A 17881-nucleotide genomic window follows, 5' to 3' on the forward strand; every position below is an offset into this window, starting at 1 on the left:
CGGCGCGCTTGGCGTGCGGGATCCGAGTGGCTGCGGGCGGCCTGAGCTGCCCGGCCGACGCCTGCTGCGAGATGGCGATCTTGGGCGCGGAGGGCTGAGGAGGCGCCGCCGCGGTGGCTGCGGGCCCCGGGAGCCGCAGCTTTGCGCGGGTAAGTACAGCGGGGCTCTGGAGGGCGGCCGGGCCGGAGTTCGCTGGGGTGGGGTCGCCGGGCTTGCCCCGAGCTGGCCCTGGCACCGGCCTGTGCGGGTGACACCGGAGCCCGGCGAAGTGGCTCGGTGACTGCAGTGCTCAGCCTCCTGACCGGCGGCTTGCTGGCGTCCCAGCTTCCCCGCCTCAGAACTGCTGCCCTGACTTTCACCCGGATCCCACCGGCGCGAGCCGGGACGCCAGCCTCAGAACGTCCTTTTCTGACACGTTTTGAGCATTCAGCTTTTTTTTTTTTTTTTTTTTTTTTTTCACTGACTCCGCACCTCCTCTCACCAACAATCTCAATCTCCACCTTTGGTGACCTGGTAGGTTCAAGTGACCTTGCAAAATTTTCTAATCCTCATCTCGTGATTTGGGCCCTTTTCCTTTAAATCTTCTTTTAAAATTTAGTATTGTTAGGATTTGGTACTTTGCCCGTCGCCTTTAGCCTTTACAGTCCTTAAATGATCAGTTTGTGGCTTAGGGCTGTATGGCTCTCTACTCATCGGTTTGGAGTTGTAAGTTCCTTTGCTCAAAGCGATTCCTCTTCATTATTACCAAAAAGAAGGTGTATCTATTATGCTTTTGAAATATTTTACTCTTCCACCATAAAATATTTCACAAATGTCTGTTTTTTCCCTGTTAATGTTTCATCTTTTTGTGTGCATAACATTGAATTTCTACTCTTAAAATGCCGCTACTTAGAGTTATGGGAAAAAAATGCCAGAGTTATCTTCCCACTCCCCATTTGGTGTTTTTTCCCCCTGATGAAATACCCTGTTCACAGTTGTCTGTAGGTTTCTGTAAGAGTTTTTGCTTATGTATAAATCCACTTAACATGTCTCACCAAGTCTGTATGTAACTGCTAGTAAAACTCTCCTTTTAAAAAAGACATTCTTTCATTTTTCTGACTTCCTTGAGCCATAAAACTATGTACTTAAGCTGACTGAAAATTACCATTTTTTAAATAACTAGTTAACATTTTAGATAATGTCCAAGTGTTGGAGCTGTTGAAATTGAGATGCTTGAGAAATGTGACTTAGCTCTTTGAGACATAGATTATTAACATTTCCAAATAATTCTTCACGTAAAATGTAGAGCTGCTTTTAAGACACTGTACTTTTGAAACCCAGGGCATGGCTGATCAGGTCTCTTGCCTTCAAAGAGATGGTAATCTCTTGAGTTGGCTGAAATTTCTGTTACATCCTTGCACAATTATTAAGCATCAACTGCACGACAGTGAGGTATTTGGAGGTATGTGTAGATCAAATGGTTAGCAGCTTCTGTCTTTGCAGGCTATGGAGGAGGTATGTGTGTTGGGTTATATACCGATGCTCCTTTTATGTCCCTGTGAATAAATGGCAGGATCTCACTACAAAGCCCAGTCTGGCCTTGAACTTGCCATCTTCCTGCCTCTGAGGTCATAGGTCTATGCCACCATGCCCAGAATACCTTTGTGTGTGTGTGTGTGTATGTTTCATAAATATATAAAATTCTTTCAAGTCGAGTTCAGAGAGGGTACTTCTCACATGAGTTAAGGGGTTTTGTATTTTGAGGACGCTGGACTGAAGGGTGATGTTGGTGGCATGAAGGATGACAAGAAGTCAACAGGGAACGGTAGTTCATGTAGGGGACTCTAAGAGGGTTTTGTCGGAGTCTGCAGGATTTCGGATATAGGGTAAGAAAACTTGAAATAAAATCCAAGACCAGTAACAAGGTGATTTTTCTTTCTTTAGTTTTGTTTTGGAACAGGTCTTGCTATGTAGATGTGACTGTTCTGGAACTTGCTTGCCCTGTGGATAAGGCTAGCCTTGAACTCAGAGATCTACCTACCTCCCTCTGCCTTCCCAGCCTTAGAATTAAAGGGTTCGCTACCACTCTTGGCCCAAGAGTTATTATTAAATTCAGATGAATTTCAGGTTACTAGACAGTGTGGGGCCCACAGGTGACTGTTGAGTTTAGAAACAATTTTACACTTTAGAAAAATTAATCTAGTGGCATTGTGTAGTATGAATTGAGGTAGGAGGAACCTGGAAATTCATAAATTACCCCAGAATTTCCATCATTACAGATAGCAGGGGTCTGACCAAGTGGAAAGGACAGGAAAGCAGGATAGAATTTGGCAATCAAGTTAAAGTTAAAATAATTGGCAAGATGACTCAGTGGGTAAAGGTGTTTGCTGCCAATCCTGGTGACCTACGCTAGAACATAAAACCCCCGTGGTAGAAAAGTAATCTCCCCTCCAAAGTTGTTGTCCTCTGACCCTTATACTTGCACAGTGACACAAACACATCCTCTTCCCTTCACAAATTATTTTTTTTTAGAAGTCGGGGTCTTACTGTGCTGCTGTGGCAGTTTTGGAACTCACTGTGTATACCAGGCTGGCCTCGAACTCACAGAGATCCACCTGCCTCTGCCTTCTGAGTGCTGGGATTTAGGCATGTACCACTATGCCCAGCTGAAATAATTGGTTTTTAAAAAGTTAAAATAATGATTCTGACCCATGTCCATCGGGAAAGTGATGGTAGCATAGAAGTGTTATCTTTAGCAGTCCTGTATAATGTTCATAGGCTTTGGGGGATTACTAAAGAAACTAAAGAAATCTATTAATAGGTCATGTGCAATCATGCTTTGTGGATGTGATTTTAGGGGAGTCCATTAATTACCTGAAGCTCTCACATGAAACCCATAGGCTGTCTGCTGTGCCCGGGACAGCTTTTAGAATTACTGGAAAGTTAATAACCCTCACTGTCGAAGTACCTAGAGACAGTAACCCACTGTATTGTGCCTCACGCTTCTCAGAGAATTTTATCCATTATATTGCGTTTAATTTGTTGTTATATCACGGAACAAAGTTGCCCATGAGTTTAGCTCATCTGTTACAAGGCTCCTTGCACGTGGTCATATAGAATCTGGTGGTTTTCGTTTTTCTATGGAGAGAAGAGCACAACTGATTTGCTGTTGATTGGATACAGTTAATGTCTTTTAAGTTAAGAATTAGTGGTTCCAGGAGACTCCTTCCAGTTAAGGTTTTGTGGCTCCTGGCACTTAGGTCTTCATTGGAACCTCTGCACTCATCTTTCCTTTTGTGTATTTGAGAAGTAGCGAAGCTGAGGGGTGCTATGGGTGGGTGGAGGTCAGATAGCAGTATCAGGTCAGACATGTTAATTATTACTGTCTGTGTGGCTCCAGGTTGGGGATCAGGGAAGAGATGGCAGAGGCACCACCAGTGGGGAAAGAAACCTGAAGGGCACCTTAGACTTTTCTGGTCCTCTCTGCTTTAGGAATGCCTGTCCTTCACACAGGAGGCAGCATGTGACGGAAGGAGTCAAATGAGCATTCGTTTTCAGTCAGTTTCCTAGGAAGGATTAAGTAGCTAATTCTCACTAGGGTAGTTAAGGCATAGTTTGGTTAGTAAAGGGTTGACTTCTCTGCACTCATATAAGCTTGTTTCTTTGGGAGAAGGGATGTCCCCCTGTTATTTGGTTTCTTTTCTAATAATAGAAACTTTGACTTCATAATTATTGGAAGGACTAAAATCGGACTTTTTGTTTTGTTTTGTTTTTTTGGTTTTGTTTTTTGTTTTTTTTTTTTTTTGAGACAGGGTCTCACTCTGCAACCCTGGCTGGCCTAGACCTCCCTGTGTGGACCTTGTACTCACAGAAATCTACTTTGCCTCTCAGGAAGTGGGACCAATGACCTGTGTTGGCCCACCTGGCAGAATTGTTTTACTTTTTATATAAAAGTATAATGTAATTATAATGAGCAGTGGAAAGCCCAGGAAACTACCCATTATAAACGGTGTCCAAGGAGCTGGTCAGCAACACATGTGGAAGAATGCCTGGCAGGAACACATGTGGATTTTCCTCAATTTGCTGGCAGTGAGGTGAATAGCTCATGGCATGACCATAATCTTTTTCATTCTTTTTATGATAGCTTTTCTGCTTTATCCTATGATTCCTGTGACATTTGAGAATTAGGTTCGAAGAGAGAAACCTTCATCTTCTAATCTAGTAGTTCACTGACACCTTAAAGGTAAAGGGTCCTGTATGACTAGTTAGCAGCCCAATTTAGAATTAGAACTAAAACGTACATTTTTTGTTCTTAATTCATTATCTATTTTTTACCCAACTTGTGATCATGCACCTACAGTGGGACTTTGAAGTTATAAGATGTATGAGGACTACCTGTATGAAGTAGTTGCTGCCTTCTTTGTGTTGACATGGTAACTTCATTTGATGTGGCTGTTGGTTGGTAATTTGTATATTTATAAATGTTTTATCACCAAATAGTTAATCTCTAGTCAAGGATAAAGCAAACATACAAAGATGGATATCCTCCCTTGAAGAAACATTGGTAAAATGTTTGTCAATTTACTTTAGAAAATGTGTTGATTTTTATTTCTGGTTTTGAAGATTAAGTTTGATTATCTTATATATGAAAGCATAGTCTTAGAAAAGTTATATTTTTCATTTTATTTTGTGCATGGGGAGACATGTAAGTCAGAATCTTATTCCAAAGTGATTTTTTGATATTTTATAATGTTTACCATTGTATACTCAACTTTAGATATTACCCCTTCCATGTTTAAAGGCACTTAGTTCACTTGGAATTCATATTTAAACATCTTTGGTATATGGGGTTTTAAAGTAATATGTCAGACAATTTCTAAGCTACCGTGAAGAACAGCATATGTGGGTTTAGCCTTGACATTTCTTAAGTGAGGCATACACTGTGTGGTACTGTATGTCAGGCATTGTGCTAGCTTCTGGGACACAGTTTTGAGACAATATACCTGAAACCTATTCTCTAGAACTTAGAGCTCAATAGAGTCACTAGCATCAGGAAATACACAGACTTTATCTGCTGATGTTGGGAAAGTAAAATGAATGTCCCTTCTTTTCCTGGGGTATTTGGGCACGTCATGCAGATGTACAAGGAACCCAGTCATGTGGTTTCAGCTTTCTATTGCTCTGTAACAATCCACCCTAACAACAAGTGACTGAAAACCGCTGTCTTATTTGCTTTCAGGTTGTCCTTCCTGGGGTCTTTCTGGCTTTGTACCTCATTGCCAGTTGACATTTCAGCTGGGTCTGTGAACACTCCTCTCCTCTCTTTGTAGTTCTTTATCTCCATGTGGCCTTTGCAGCAGGGCTGTGAGCTTTACCTTGTAGTTTAGAACTCTGAAGAGTACAAGTGCTGAAGGAAGCAGGCCTTCTTCAGGAGGACATGTTCCTGGGACTGGCAGAGAATCAGTTCTGTCTTGTTCTGGTGAAATCACAGTTTTGGCCCAGGATGGGACAGGGAGCACTTGGATCCATTTGGGGCTACCTTGTAATGGATGATGACAGGGTTTACATAAGAACGGCATCAGTTATGTAAAGACTAGAAGCTGAAGCTTGGAAGGGCTGCTTACTCCCTTCCACAATCAAAACTTTGAGCTGGACCTGGCAGAGAGAGAGTTGAGTCTAAAGTGCGAATGACAGTACCTTTGGCTTACTGCACAAGTCGAATGGAGCAGTTGGTTCTGTTGTTGGTTAGAAATGTAAAAGATGTGTGCTAATCTAGAATCACACCTTTGGGTGTGTCTGACCTTGTTCTAGAAAGGCTTAACTGTAGAGTGAAGACTTTGAATGTGTGCAGCACATCTCAGGGTCTGGAGTTGGGGACTGACTGAAAAGGACAAAGGGAGCTAGGCTCTTCGTCTCCTGACTTCCCGTGCAGTGTGACCAGCTGGTGCATGCTCCTGCTGTCCTGATCTCTGCTGTGAAGGGGTACCCCAAACTGACACTTCTCTCCCTACATTGCTTTTCTCAGGTATTTTTTCCTGAGAAAAGTAACTAATAGAGGTTGCAATGTAGCACAGTCTGTGTGAACATTGTATAGCATACATGAGGACTGGGCTTCATAGAAGCAGGATGCTCTACAGTTAGATCTGACATGCTAGGGTAGCATGGAGGACTGACTAAATCTTTTTGAGAATATTGGGGTTTAAGAAAGAATGTACCCCATGACTCCACATGGATTCAGTTTGATTAACCAGTTTCATGTGTTGGTTGGACATTACCCCATGCTTACTCTCTAGTGATCTATGGTGAGCAGAGACCTATCCTGTCACACCTTGTGATTAAATGTGAGACTCAAAGAAGCAGAGTTGCTTGACCATTCTTGAGCCATGTGCACCTCACAGATTTTTTTTTTTTAAATATCTTGAAATAGTTGGGGCTGAAGAGATGGCTCAATGGTTAAGAGCACTGACTGCTCTTCCGGAGGTCCTGAGTTCAGTTTCCAGCAACCACATGGTGGCTCACAACCATCTGTAATGGGATCTGATGCCCTCTTCTGGTGTGTCTGTAAACATCTAATATATATATATACATATATATATATATGTATATATATATATGTATATATTCTTTTTTAAAAAGTGTGACTATTTGAGGGATGCCTTTATAGTGGAGAAAATACTCTATAAGAATCCTAGAGTCTCTGGAGGCTCCTGAAGGAGTAGATCCCTTTCTTCCCCATACAAGTGAGTAATCAGTAGCTGGCCGGGTTTTTCTCATTATTTCAATCCTCCAGGCACTTTGTCTCAGTTTCCTAGTATCTTTCTGCATTGTTCAGATTAGCTACTAAGTAATGGCATGATTGACTGAGATGAAGGTTTAGTTTTTATTACTTTGTATTTTTGTAGATTAGTGAGGTAATGCATTTCAACAATCATCCTCAAAATCCAGTCCCTACAGCCTACAGCAAATAAACTTGCATGTTTCTGGAAAAAAAAAGTATGTTGAAGGAGTTTGGTGATTGAGTGTGCTGAGAAATACGATTGAGGCTGGAGTCAGTAGAGATGGGTGGTGTTTCTTGGCATTCTTCCTGCCCCTTAATTACTTGGATAGTTAAAAACTGTCCCAGCACTAACAGAAGTGCAGGTATTGTAGCTTTGTTTAACTAAAGAAAACAGGTTCTTTGGATAGCTGTTTGGTACGCTTATAATTATTAATGTGGGTGGAAGCAAATAGTTGAGTCCTGACTTGAAGCAGGATACCTTGGCCATAAATCCGTCCTAACTTGCCAATATGCACTGCTCTTTGTATGTGCTAAGTCAGGGTGGGTGAATTAGGGAAGTGAGCCTTCTTTTTGTAAGATTTTCTTTTCTGTAGATGTAGACAAGTATGCCAAACATGGTGATGTACTCCGAGGCCAAGGCAGGAGGATTTCCAGTTTGAGGCCAGCGTGTGATATGTAGATGTATATATTGCCATATACATATCAAGAAAAAAAAAAAAAGACAAGCAAACAACAAATCAGCCACAAAGACAGGGGCAAAGTGGATTGCTCCCTTCTCGCAGTCTTTAAAAGCCTAGGGCCACGACTTGTTAACGTCATCATTAGGTTAATGCAGTATGGACTAGTTGGTCAAGATGTAGTCTCTGTGTAACAGTCAGGGGATGTTTCCTAAGCATTTAAATTAGTCCTGTCTCCCAGGGTCTAGGATATTGTCTTGAGAAGGTTGGTTGGGCGCCTTAACTGTTGACAGAGACTGACTCTCTAATTTGGGACCCTAATGTGACTGTTTTTCTAGGTAAGATGTTCCTTTCTACCCATGGAAAAAGTCAAAATAAAAAGAGCTTACATCTGAGCCTTCCGGTTGTTTTAAAAGGCTTCAGATAGTTGTCAAAGACATGATACAAACACACTACAGAAAGCTAACATGCGGGGCTTATAGCCCTAAGCAGGCAAGTAAAATGGTCCTGGCTTCCACGTTGAAAACATCATTCTACCAAAGAATTCCTTTGACTGAAGATATTTCTTCTTCTTTCTTCTAAATGTAATCTTGAAAGAGTTAAATTAGATATTATAATGATTTGTTAGATAGTCTTACTGCCTTTTACTTAGCTTAGACAAGGCAACTCAGAAATAGATACATTGATTGAAGTGTGTCAAAATTGAAATTTGTGCTTTTGGATAGAAAGTAGGTTAACTGTGGGCGTGGTATGTCTTTTGGGAAAAAGCCATTGCTTAGCATAAGGACATTAACTTGGGAAGAAAATCATGAAAAAGGGTTTAAGTTTCAAGGCAATGAAAATGGAAAACTTCAAACTCTTTTTTACTCTCTGGTGATGACTGCGTGCTTCTCTGTCACTTAAATGTTCTTTAGTTCTGTGACCAACAGAATTCAATCAGATTTAAAAACAATTCTGTTTGTTTGCTTTTGGAGTGAGGTTCTCACTATGTAGTTCTGGCTGTCATGGAATTCACTGTAGACCAGGCTGGCCTCAAACTCAGAGACCTGCCTGCCTTTCCTTTGCTAGCATTGAGAATAAAGGTATGCACTACGACACCTGGTAGACTTGAAAAAAAAATTAAAAATTTATCTACCTTTTTGTGTGAATGGGTGTTTTGCTTTCATGAATGTGTGTATACCATGTGTGCCTGGTGTCCACAGAAACCAGAAGAGAATGTCAGATCCCCTGGAACTGAGGTACAGAGGACTGTGAGCTACCATGTGGGTGCTAGGAACTGAACCTGGGTCCTCTGTAAGGGCAGCCAGTACTCTTACTACTGAACCATATCTCCAGCTCCAGTCAGATCTTATATTGTAACAACAGACTTTTACAGTGGGGGCAGTTCCTGGAAAAACCAAAGGTATGGTTGAGGTTACTGAAAATACCCATCGTGGTGGAAAACAAATGGAGCCCTGCTGCCTTGTAAGCTGAAGTGAGGAGCCCATTGTTACTGTGTTTCACTGAGGAAAAGGAGATGACAATAGACCGTTTCTTTTTGTCCTGTGACGTGTGAAATATGCAGAATGCATGGTACACATTATATTTGGAAATTTATTTTTCTGGGTTGAAAAATTTGGTAACTTGACATTTTACAATTTCTTTGTAATCTAGATTTTTATTTAAAGTGTGACCTAATAAAAGCCCAGACCTTATAGAAAGGACTACAAATCGTGATTTGAGTCCTGGTACTCATTTTACTCGTGACAGTGCATCTGTAAACCTGACTTAGGGAGTTTTATCTAACTGTGTCTGTTAGCTGTTCATATGAAAGTGAGAATAATAGCATCCGATTTATAGAAATATATGCTGACTTAAGCCTGACATTTAGCACGCACTGAATGTTTGTACTATATTTTCATTCACTGATTCAATCTGTTTCATCATTTAGTTTCAGAAGATAAGCTGGTAGACCATTCCTTAGGTGAGAGCTTAGCTGTGCAGCAAGGAGACATTGACTTAGATCCCAAGCACCCTATAGAAAGGCCTGCCCACTGGTCCGCGTCTCTAACCCCCAGTGTTAGGTGTGTGGGGTGGGCGTGGTGGAAGCAGAAGGACTCTGCAGCTCTATGTCTACCTGCCTAGTTGGAAACAGCAAAGAGACTAAGGCAGAGGCACTATAGAGAGTGACAACCAATGCCCTCTGGCCAAGGGTGTACACATAGACATACATGCACATGCTACACACTCATATGTATGCACTCCCCCTCCCCACAGCATGCAAGCAATTGATCAAGCAGGTGCATTCTGTTTATGTAAAATTGCAGTGAAGGTCTGAGGCAGCACCTGAGCCTCAGCAAACTGGGAAGCATGACTAGGCAGTGACAAGCAGCAGCCAGACTTTACTACTGAATACGTTCTGACAAGCAAGGAAGAGGGACTGTCAGTTCTTATGACGTATGCATAATGCATTGTATTTTTGCTATATTTGAAGCTTAGTAAAGATTACATTATTTCCAGGAACATATTTTTAACTTCTTAATTGGTTATATAATTGTCTAATTTTCTCGAAGGCTGAAGATTATTTAGTGAGAAGTTATATATTACTGTGTGTTTAAAAACTCTCAAGGAGAGTATTTATAATTAATAGATAATTTGCCTGTCTGTTATTTGACTAGCTCTTACTTACCTAAGATTGCTTTGTTTGTATTTTGTTGTTTGTTTTCAAACAGGGTTTGCTCTATAGTCCAGGCTAGCCTTGATCTCACTTCTTCTACCTCCTAGGCATTTCCTGTATTCTTGATTCCAGCAAGAGTTTCTTCTTCTTCTTCCACTTAACTAGGGTTGGTGTTAGCAGTGTTTTGCCTTTTCCCTTGTTTGCCTTTGGTAACCTCATTTTTCAGATAAAACAAACTGAGGTTAAATATATACAAATAGGAGAGCAGAGGTTGGACTCAGGTATGTCTGAATTGAAAACTATTCTCTGTGTTAGCTTCCCACAACATGCTTTTTCTGAAACTAAGAAAATGTCACTTGGGAATTCAAGGTTAGGCTGTGAGTTTTGTGGTAAGTTGTGATCATGGCTGTGCAAATTGTGGTAAATTAGAATTTGTAACACATTTAGAAATAATCGAATAGTTTTGGTGTTGATAGCTGAGGTTCCTTTGCACAGTGGGAGAGTACTAACCTAGTCAGCACGGGTGGGCTTGGTGGCTGTATCTGTTTGCCTACCTATAAGCTCCTTTTCAGCTCCAAGTGCTCATGACCATGCATTTTGCTGCTTCATGATGCAGCAAATGCAGTCAGCCCTCCGTATTTATAGGTCCTGAACTTACAGTGTCAAGCAACCTTGCATTGAAAATATTTGAGAAAAAGTTCTTAGTGTATTGAACATATTCATGATCCTCCCTGATCACTTATTTCCAGAACAATGCATATAACAAGTATTTTACATAGGATTTCCATGGTATTTTATAGGAAATCTACAAGTGACTAGAGTGTATGGTAGGATGTGTGTAATTATATACAGATATTGTCCCATTGCATTTAGTGGACACCACATCTGTGGGTGTACGTATTTCCCCACCAGTGCCCAAGGATGATGGTATTTAGACTGTAATTCAGTCTCAGAGTTTGAACTAAAGTTTTGATGTGTTAAGTCTTGAATAGCATTTTTTAAAAAATTGATACCATGTAGCATTTGAGTGGGAAATCTAATTTCTACATGTACTATAAGGCAAGAAATAAATTACCAAAGGTGCTTTTGCTTTAAAGTTAGTTTTTAACCATTCTGAAAACAAAATTGCATATTATAAGATATTGAGAAATAACACATTAGGGAAAGTACCTAGCTTCCAGCGCGGAACACCATCCAGGTGCAATCTCTCGTTGGTATAACTGAAACTTATCATCAGGGTTTTTAAGACAAAAAAAAGGGGGGGGGATTTGAGCTGGGCATGGGTGTGCTTGCTCACACTCGTGACCCCAATACTCTGGAGGATGAAGTAGGAGGAAGATTGCTGAGTTTGGGGCCAGCTCGAGCTTGAGACCCTGTCAAAAACAAACAAACAAACAAAAAACAAAACAAAACAAAAGAAAGAAGGAAAAAATAGGAATCACTTCTTTAATTAAGTATAGGAGAAATTGTTAGGCATATTTAGTAAAAATATGCTGAATTGACCATTTTTATGGTGATGCTAAGGTAGCGTTGGTCGGCGGAGGAAGTCAGCATAGGTATAGCCACCAGCTCTGGGTTTTTATTAGTCAATGGTTTTAAAAACACTCCTTTGGGCTAAAAGCTGTAGGGTTGCTGCTAAGTTTCAGTACATTTTTCTTACTGACTAGTGTTTTCTAGTAAACAAAGCATGCATACTTTTTATGTCCTTTCTTAGAAAGGACCTAAACTGTTTTGAGTTGGTTAAAAAAAAAAAAAAAAAGTAACTGTTTATGGTGCAATATCACCATCTTGTGGTGTTCTAGAATATTGTTTTCAGAGTTTTCAAACTGAGCATAAATTAAATATTCAGTGCCTTGATGCCAAGGATTCCACCAGACCTCTTTATTTGGCAACTTTTGTAAATGGAGCTGTGAAGTAAAAAATTAAAAGTGTGATTGAGGAAAATAATGGGATAAAATGAAAGAGCTATGAGTTAAATTGGTACAGTAATGGGTGGTTTACTAATATTCCTTGTTTTATGAGATAAGTCACATTTTCAGTGAAGTAATTTTAAGCTTAAAAAACTCTGTGTTCTGTCATCCATTTCTTATTTAAGTACCCCGTCTCAGCTATTTAATCAGGATTTTAAATTTATTTTAATGTAAAATAGTACTTTCTAAACTGATGACTCTTAGAGGAGGTTTTTTGGGGATTAGTTTGTATACTGTATAAAAAATTATGATAATAATTTTAATGTCTCATTTTGCCCAGGTTGAACTTGAACTCCTGGGCTCAAGTGATTCTTTTAACTAAATTGGGGCAACTAGGGGAGGGTGGCACACCTGCACATGGCCATTCTGATGATGGGATTGAAGAAAGGAAAAAGACAAAAAAACAACAAAAACCAAACCAAAACAACAATAGCAACAACAACAACAGCAACAACAACACTACAATACAAAAGTCATCTAAAGGACAGCCAGAAATGTAGTCCAGGGGTAGAGTGCATGCAAGTAAAAGCGCAATGGTACTGCTGCTAATATCCCTAGACAACGAAGACTCAGAGGTGCATCCCTGAGAAGAAGAGTGGGCAGGTTCTAAGGGAGAGAGACAGATTCTGCTGGGCTGTGGGCAGAGAAGGGCCCATCAGATTAGGATGAGGGTCATTTGTGCAAAAAGGTTGTGAGCTGGCAAGCCACTAGTTGGTGAGGTATTGGTGTGGCTCTGAAGGCCTTACAGCGACAAGGGGACACACCATGGACATGAGAGCCTGGGGTGGGAACAACAGGGGGTCTGAACATTAGGAAGCTTGTGTAGAATCGGGATCTTTAGGAGTAAAGCGAGGACTTAGAGTTTCTTAAAATGTTTCTGGGAGCTAAGAGAGAGGTTGGGTGTTTCTTTTCTCCCTGTCTCTCTTATGTAGTCCCTGTGATGTGATCTTGTCCCCCGCTTTATTCTGTATAACTGATCTGGTTTTCTTTCTACAGTTTTAAGAGTCAGGTAAGTAGGAAACTGCCTTGTCGCAGAATTCTGTTAGTTTACACCATGAGAAGAGCTAAGAGCAGATAGACTCATTACACTGGGCACGAAGACTATTGACTGTCCCCGTTTCCACACAACTGAGAAGTTTCTAAGGATGGAAGACTAAAGTGTGGACGGATGGTCCTGTGCTAGCCAAGTTACCTTCCTGCCATCTTGATTATAAAGTTATTAAAATACCTAGCACTATCTTTTTAGAAATTATCTTTCTATGTAGAAGTTAACATTCTTGCTTTAAGTTCAATCATGTTCTATAGTTTACATTTTTGAGAATTAATTTGATTTAATTATTTTTTCAAAGATTTCATGCATCATAATGCCATATATACATTGCAAAAGCACATAATTCTTACATGGCAAATATAGCTTAATAAAGCTGAGAGGAAGATGAAAAATGTCTTTATCCTTATAGTGTTTAGAAAAAACGGTGAGCTATGAGCTCATTCGTGCAAGTGAGCAAGACAGCATGCTGGGGTCTAGTGAAGTAAATAGAAACAGACTGAAGAAGTGTACATCCTAAAAAAGAATGTGAAATTCCAACTTGTAGAACCAGCGTGGTAAATGTAATATAATAATACAAATACAAAATTGCATGCCATGGAGCAGTGGTTCATTTGAGCAGGACTTTCCCACCCAACATTACCTAGCATTGTCTCAGTTCTGTGATGGACAGTCACACTGTCACATCTGAAACCCGGAAGAAGCCATGCTCTTTACAACTGACTAAACTGTGGCAAATGCGAGTCTCAAACTACAAACTGCTGCTTCACCTGCATTCTTTTTTTTTTTTCTTAGTTCTTTAATTATTTTTTTATAGTCCAGTCTTTATTCTGCCCCACCTCTGACTGTTCCACATCTGTGCTGGCTGGTTTTGTGTGTCAACTTGACACAGGCTAAGGGTCCCCTCACCTCCTGCCTCCCCAGGTTGCCTGTTTCCATTCTTCCTGCTGGTCGTCACACACCAATACCTAATCACGTTCCCCTTTCCCCCTTCCTGTCCCCCTTCCCACTCAGATCCCTCCCTCCCTCCCTCTGCCCCCTGTAATTGCTTTCTTCTCCCTCCTAGGTGGGATTGAGGTGTCCTCACTTGGGCTCTTCAGCATGTTAACCTTCTTAAGTTCTGTGGATTGTATTCTGGGTATTCTGCACTTTTTTTTTTTTTTTTTGTGGCTAATATCCACTTATTAGTGAGTATATACCATGCATGTCCTTTGGGTCTAAGTTACTTCACTCAGGATAATATTTTCTAGTTCCATCCATTTGCCAGCAAAACTCATGATGTCCTTGTTCTTAATAGCAGAGTAGTATTCCATTGTATGAATTAACCACATTTTCTGTATCCATTCTTCTTCTGTTGAAGTTGGGTTGTTTCCAGCTTCTGTCTATCACAAATAAGGCCATTATGAACGTAGTGGAAGATGTGCCCCTGTGACATGATGGGACATCTTTTGGGTATATGCTCAAGAGTGGTGTAGCTGGTTCTTCAGGTATATCTATTTTCAGTTTTCTGAAGGATCCGAAATGATTTCCAAAGTGGTGGAACCAGCTTGCAATCCCACCAGCAATGGAGGAGTGTTCCTCTTTCTCCACATCCTCTCCAACATGTACTGACACCTGAGGTTTTGATCTTAGCCTTTCTTTGGTGTAAGGTGGAATCTCCGGGTCGTTTTGGTTTGCATTTCCCTGATCACTAAGGATTTTGAACATTTCTTTAGGTGCTTCTCAGCTATTGGAGATGCCTCTGTTATGAATTCTGTTTAGTTTTATACCTGCTTTTTTTTTTTTTTTAATTGGGTTGTTTGGTTTTTTTGGTGGTTAGCTTCTTGAGTTCTTTATGTATTTTGGATATTAGCCCTTTATTGGATGTGGGGTTAGTGATTTTTTTCCCTAATCTGTAGGTGCCCTTTTCCTTACAGAAGCTTTCCAGTTTCATGAGGTCTCATTTATCAGTTCTTGATCTTAGCGCCTGAGCCATGGGAGTTCTGTTTAGGAAATTTCCCCCTGTGCCAATGAGTTCAAGGCTCTTCCTCACTTTCCCTTCTATTAGATTCAGTGTATCCGGTTTTGTATTGAGGTCCTTGACCCACTTGGACTTGAGCTTTGTGCAGGGTGACAAATATGGATCTATTTTCATTTTTCTACATCAAGACTGCAGTTAGACCAGCACCATTTATTGCAGATGCTTTCTTTTTCCCACTGTATATTTTTGGCTTCTTTGTCAAAGATCAAGTGTCAGTAAGTGTGTGGTTTTATTTCTGGGTTTTCAATTCTATTCCATTGATCAACATGTCTGTCTCTGTACCAATACCATGCAGTATTTATTAGTATTGCTCTGTAGTAGAGCTTGAGGTCAGGGATGGTGATTCCCCCCCACCTGTTCTTTTATTGTTAAGGGTTATTTTTGCTATCCTGGGTTTTTTGTTTTTTTCTAGATTAATTTGAGAATTGCTTTTTCTATGTCTTTGAAGAATTGTGTTTGGGATTTTGATGGGGATTGCGTTGAATTTATAGATTGCTTTTGGTAGGATGGCCATTTTTACTATGTTAATTCTACCAATCCATGAGCATGGGAGATCTCTCCATTGTTTGAGGTTTTCGTTGATTTCTTTGAGAGACTTGAAGTTCTTGTCATATACATCTTTCACTTACTTGGTTAGAGTTTACCCCAAGATAGTTTATATCATTTGTGACTGTTGTAAAGGGTGTAGTTTCCCTATTTTCTTTGTCAGCCCATTTATCATTTCTATAAAGGAAGGCTACTGATTTATTTGAGTTAATTTTAAATCCAGCCACTTTGCTGAAGTTATCAGCTAAAGAAGTTCTCTGGTAAAATTTTTGGGGCTGCTTATCATCTGCAAATAGTGATACCTTGACTTCTTTGCAAATTTGTATCCCCTTGATTTCCTTTTGTTGTCTTATTGCTGTAGCTAGAACTTTGAGTACTATATTGAATAGATACAGAGAGAGTGGGCATCTGTGTCCCTGATTTCAGTGGGATTGCTTCAAGTATCTCTCCATTTAATTTGATATTGGCTGTTGGTTTGCTATGTATTGCTTTTATGTTTAGGTATGGGCCTTGAATTCCTGATCTCTCCAATACTTTTCACATGAAGGGTGTTGTATTTTGTCAAATGCTTTTTTTAGCATCTAATGAGATGATCATGTGATTTTTTTCTTTGAGTTTGTTTATATAATGGATTACTTTAATGGATTTTTGTATATTGAACCAAACTTGCATCCCTGGGATGAAGCCTATTTGATTGTGGTGAATGATGGTTTTGTTGTGCTCTTATATTCAATCTAGTTTACATTCTTATAAAATATTTTTTGTGTGTTTTAGAGTTGTTAAATGGGGTATTAGGGAGGCTGATAGGTTCATTCACATTTATCATTTTTATATTCCCTGAGTTTTAGATTTTGTGTTGGTGATGCAATAACTAGGATTGAGGATTTGTTACTTTTCTAGGCCCCTGTCTTTGGGCCAGGCTCCCCTAGCACTTGGTGCTCTCTTCCCTTATTACTGAGTTATTTTCTTTCTCATAACATTGTTCCCAAAACTAGATCCCCTGTTGTTGAATCTGGACGTCACCTTCTGTTATTTTTTTATTTGTGCCATTCTTACAGATTAGACCATCAATGTGAACACCCATTCACTGATCCTGGCCTACAGAGCTGTGACAGTATTTCACTGGCCTTCTAAGGCTTAATTCTGTGCTGAGTGTATGCTGAGTTAGCAGACAATTCAGGTCATTCTAATCTGATCTAATTTTGGGGGGAGGGGAGTGTTGTTGTTTGGTTTTATTGCTTTGACTTTATCAGAGCACCTTGAAGTAAGCAGGTAATTAGATAGCTCTCCCAGAGCTGACAACGAAAGCTCTAAAGCTAGTGCTTAGGATCTGAGGCAGCTGGGCTACTGACTGAGATGCATTCTCAGAAACAACAACAAGCAACCCTTTTCCTACCCCCTTTTTTAAGTTTATTTGTTTGTTTGTTTTTAGGAGACAGAGTGTCAATATGTAGTTCTGGCTGTCCTGGAACTCATTAAATTGCCCAGGCTGACCTTGAACTGACATACACACTACTGCCTTTGCTTCCTCGATACTGGATTAAAGGCATGCACCACCACACCCAGCTTTCTTCCCCCAGTTTCTACATGAGGGTTTGATAATTTAAGAGTATTAGAAATATAATGTATTGCTTATATATAGGATGCTCTTTTATTCTCTGCAGCTGAATAAAGCTCTGACCAGGCTTGAACTGGACAAAATCAGCTTAGATGGCTCTGTCTCCTCTACACTTAGATTTTAACCTACTCTTACTTGGCTGAATATCTACTTTGTTGAAGAGTTTGGTGAAGTCAGACTTGGCTATTTCCCTTGCCTTATTCTCCCAAGTTCTTGCGTTGGAATTGACCTTATAGTCTTTCGCTGTTCTTTTATGCTGTGCACCTAGTACATCTGGGGAATAGTCATACTAACAAGCAGAATGTTGTCCCCGTGGGTTATGAAAAACATTGTATTAATATTGCTTAGTGATGGTTGATCAGCATCCTTTCTTAGTCCTCTCAGTAATTGTTCCAGAATATCTCCTCCAGGAGCAAGCCTGTTACCATCTGTGTTTAATACCTCTGTCAAACTGACTTCAAATATTGTTTTCTCCATCAACCTAAACCTAGCTGTTTCTGATAGTAGGAAATTAATGTGTTTTCTTTGGACATCATACCCCAAATGAAAAGTTTCTAACTTCTTAAAATTAGAGTAGCAACTAGCTTTT

At 40.2% G+C, this 17881-nt stretch overlaps 1 protein-coding gene across 2 annotated transcripts in view; it reads left to right on the top strand.

Moving 5' to 3' along the window:
* The window catches only part of Wwp1 (WW domain containing E3 ubiquitin protein ligase 1), a 90222-nt gene continuing 72341 nt past the window's right edge, over positions 1-17881 (top strand). For both annotated transcript variants that reach the window (XM_021160469.2, XM_021160472.2), the window contains exon 1: positions 1-149. The gene's annotated coding sequence lies outside the window, so the exon portion shown is untranslated. The remainder of the gene's footprint in view (positions 150-17881) is intronic.

Source organism: Mus caroli, unplaced genomic scaffold (genome assembly GCF_978045245.1).
Source record: "Mus caroli unplaced genomic scaffold, Mus_caroli_1 scaffold_6, whole genome shotgun sequence".
Taxonomy (NCBI): Eukaryota; Metazoa; Chordata; class Mammalia; order Rodentia; family Muridae; genus Mus; species Mus caroli.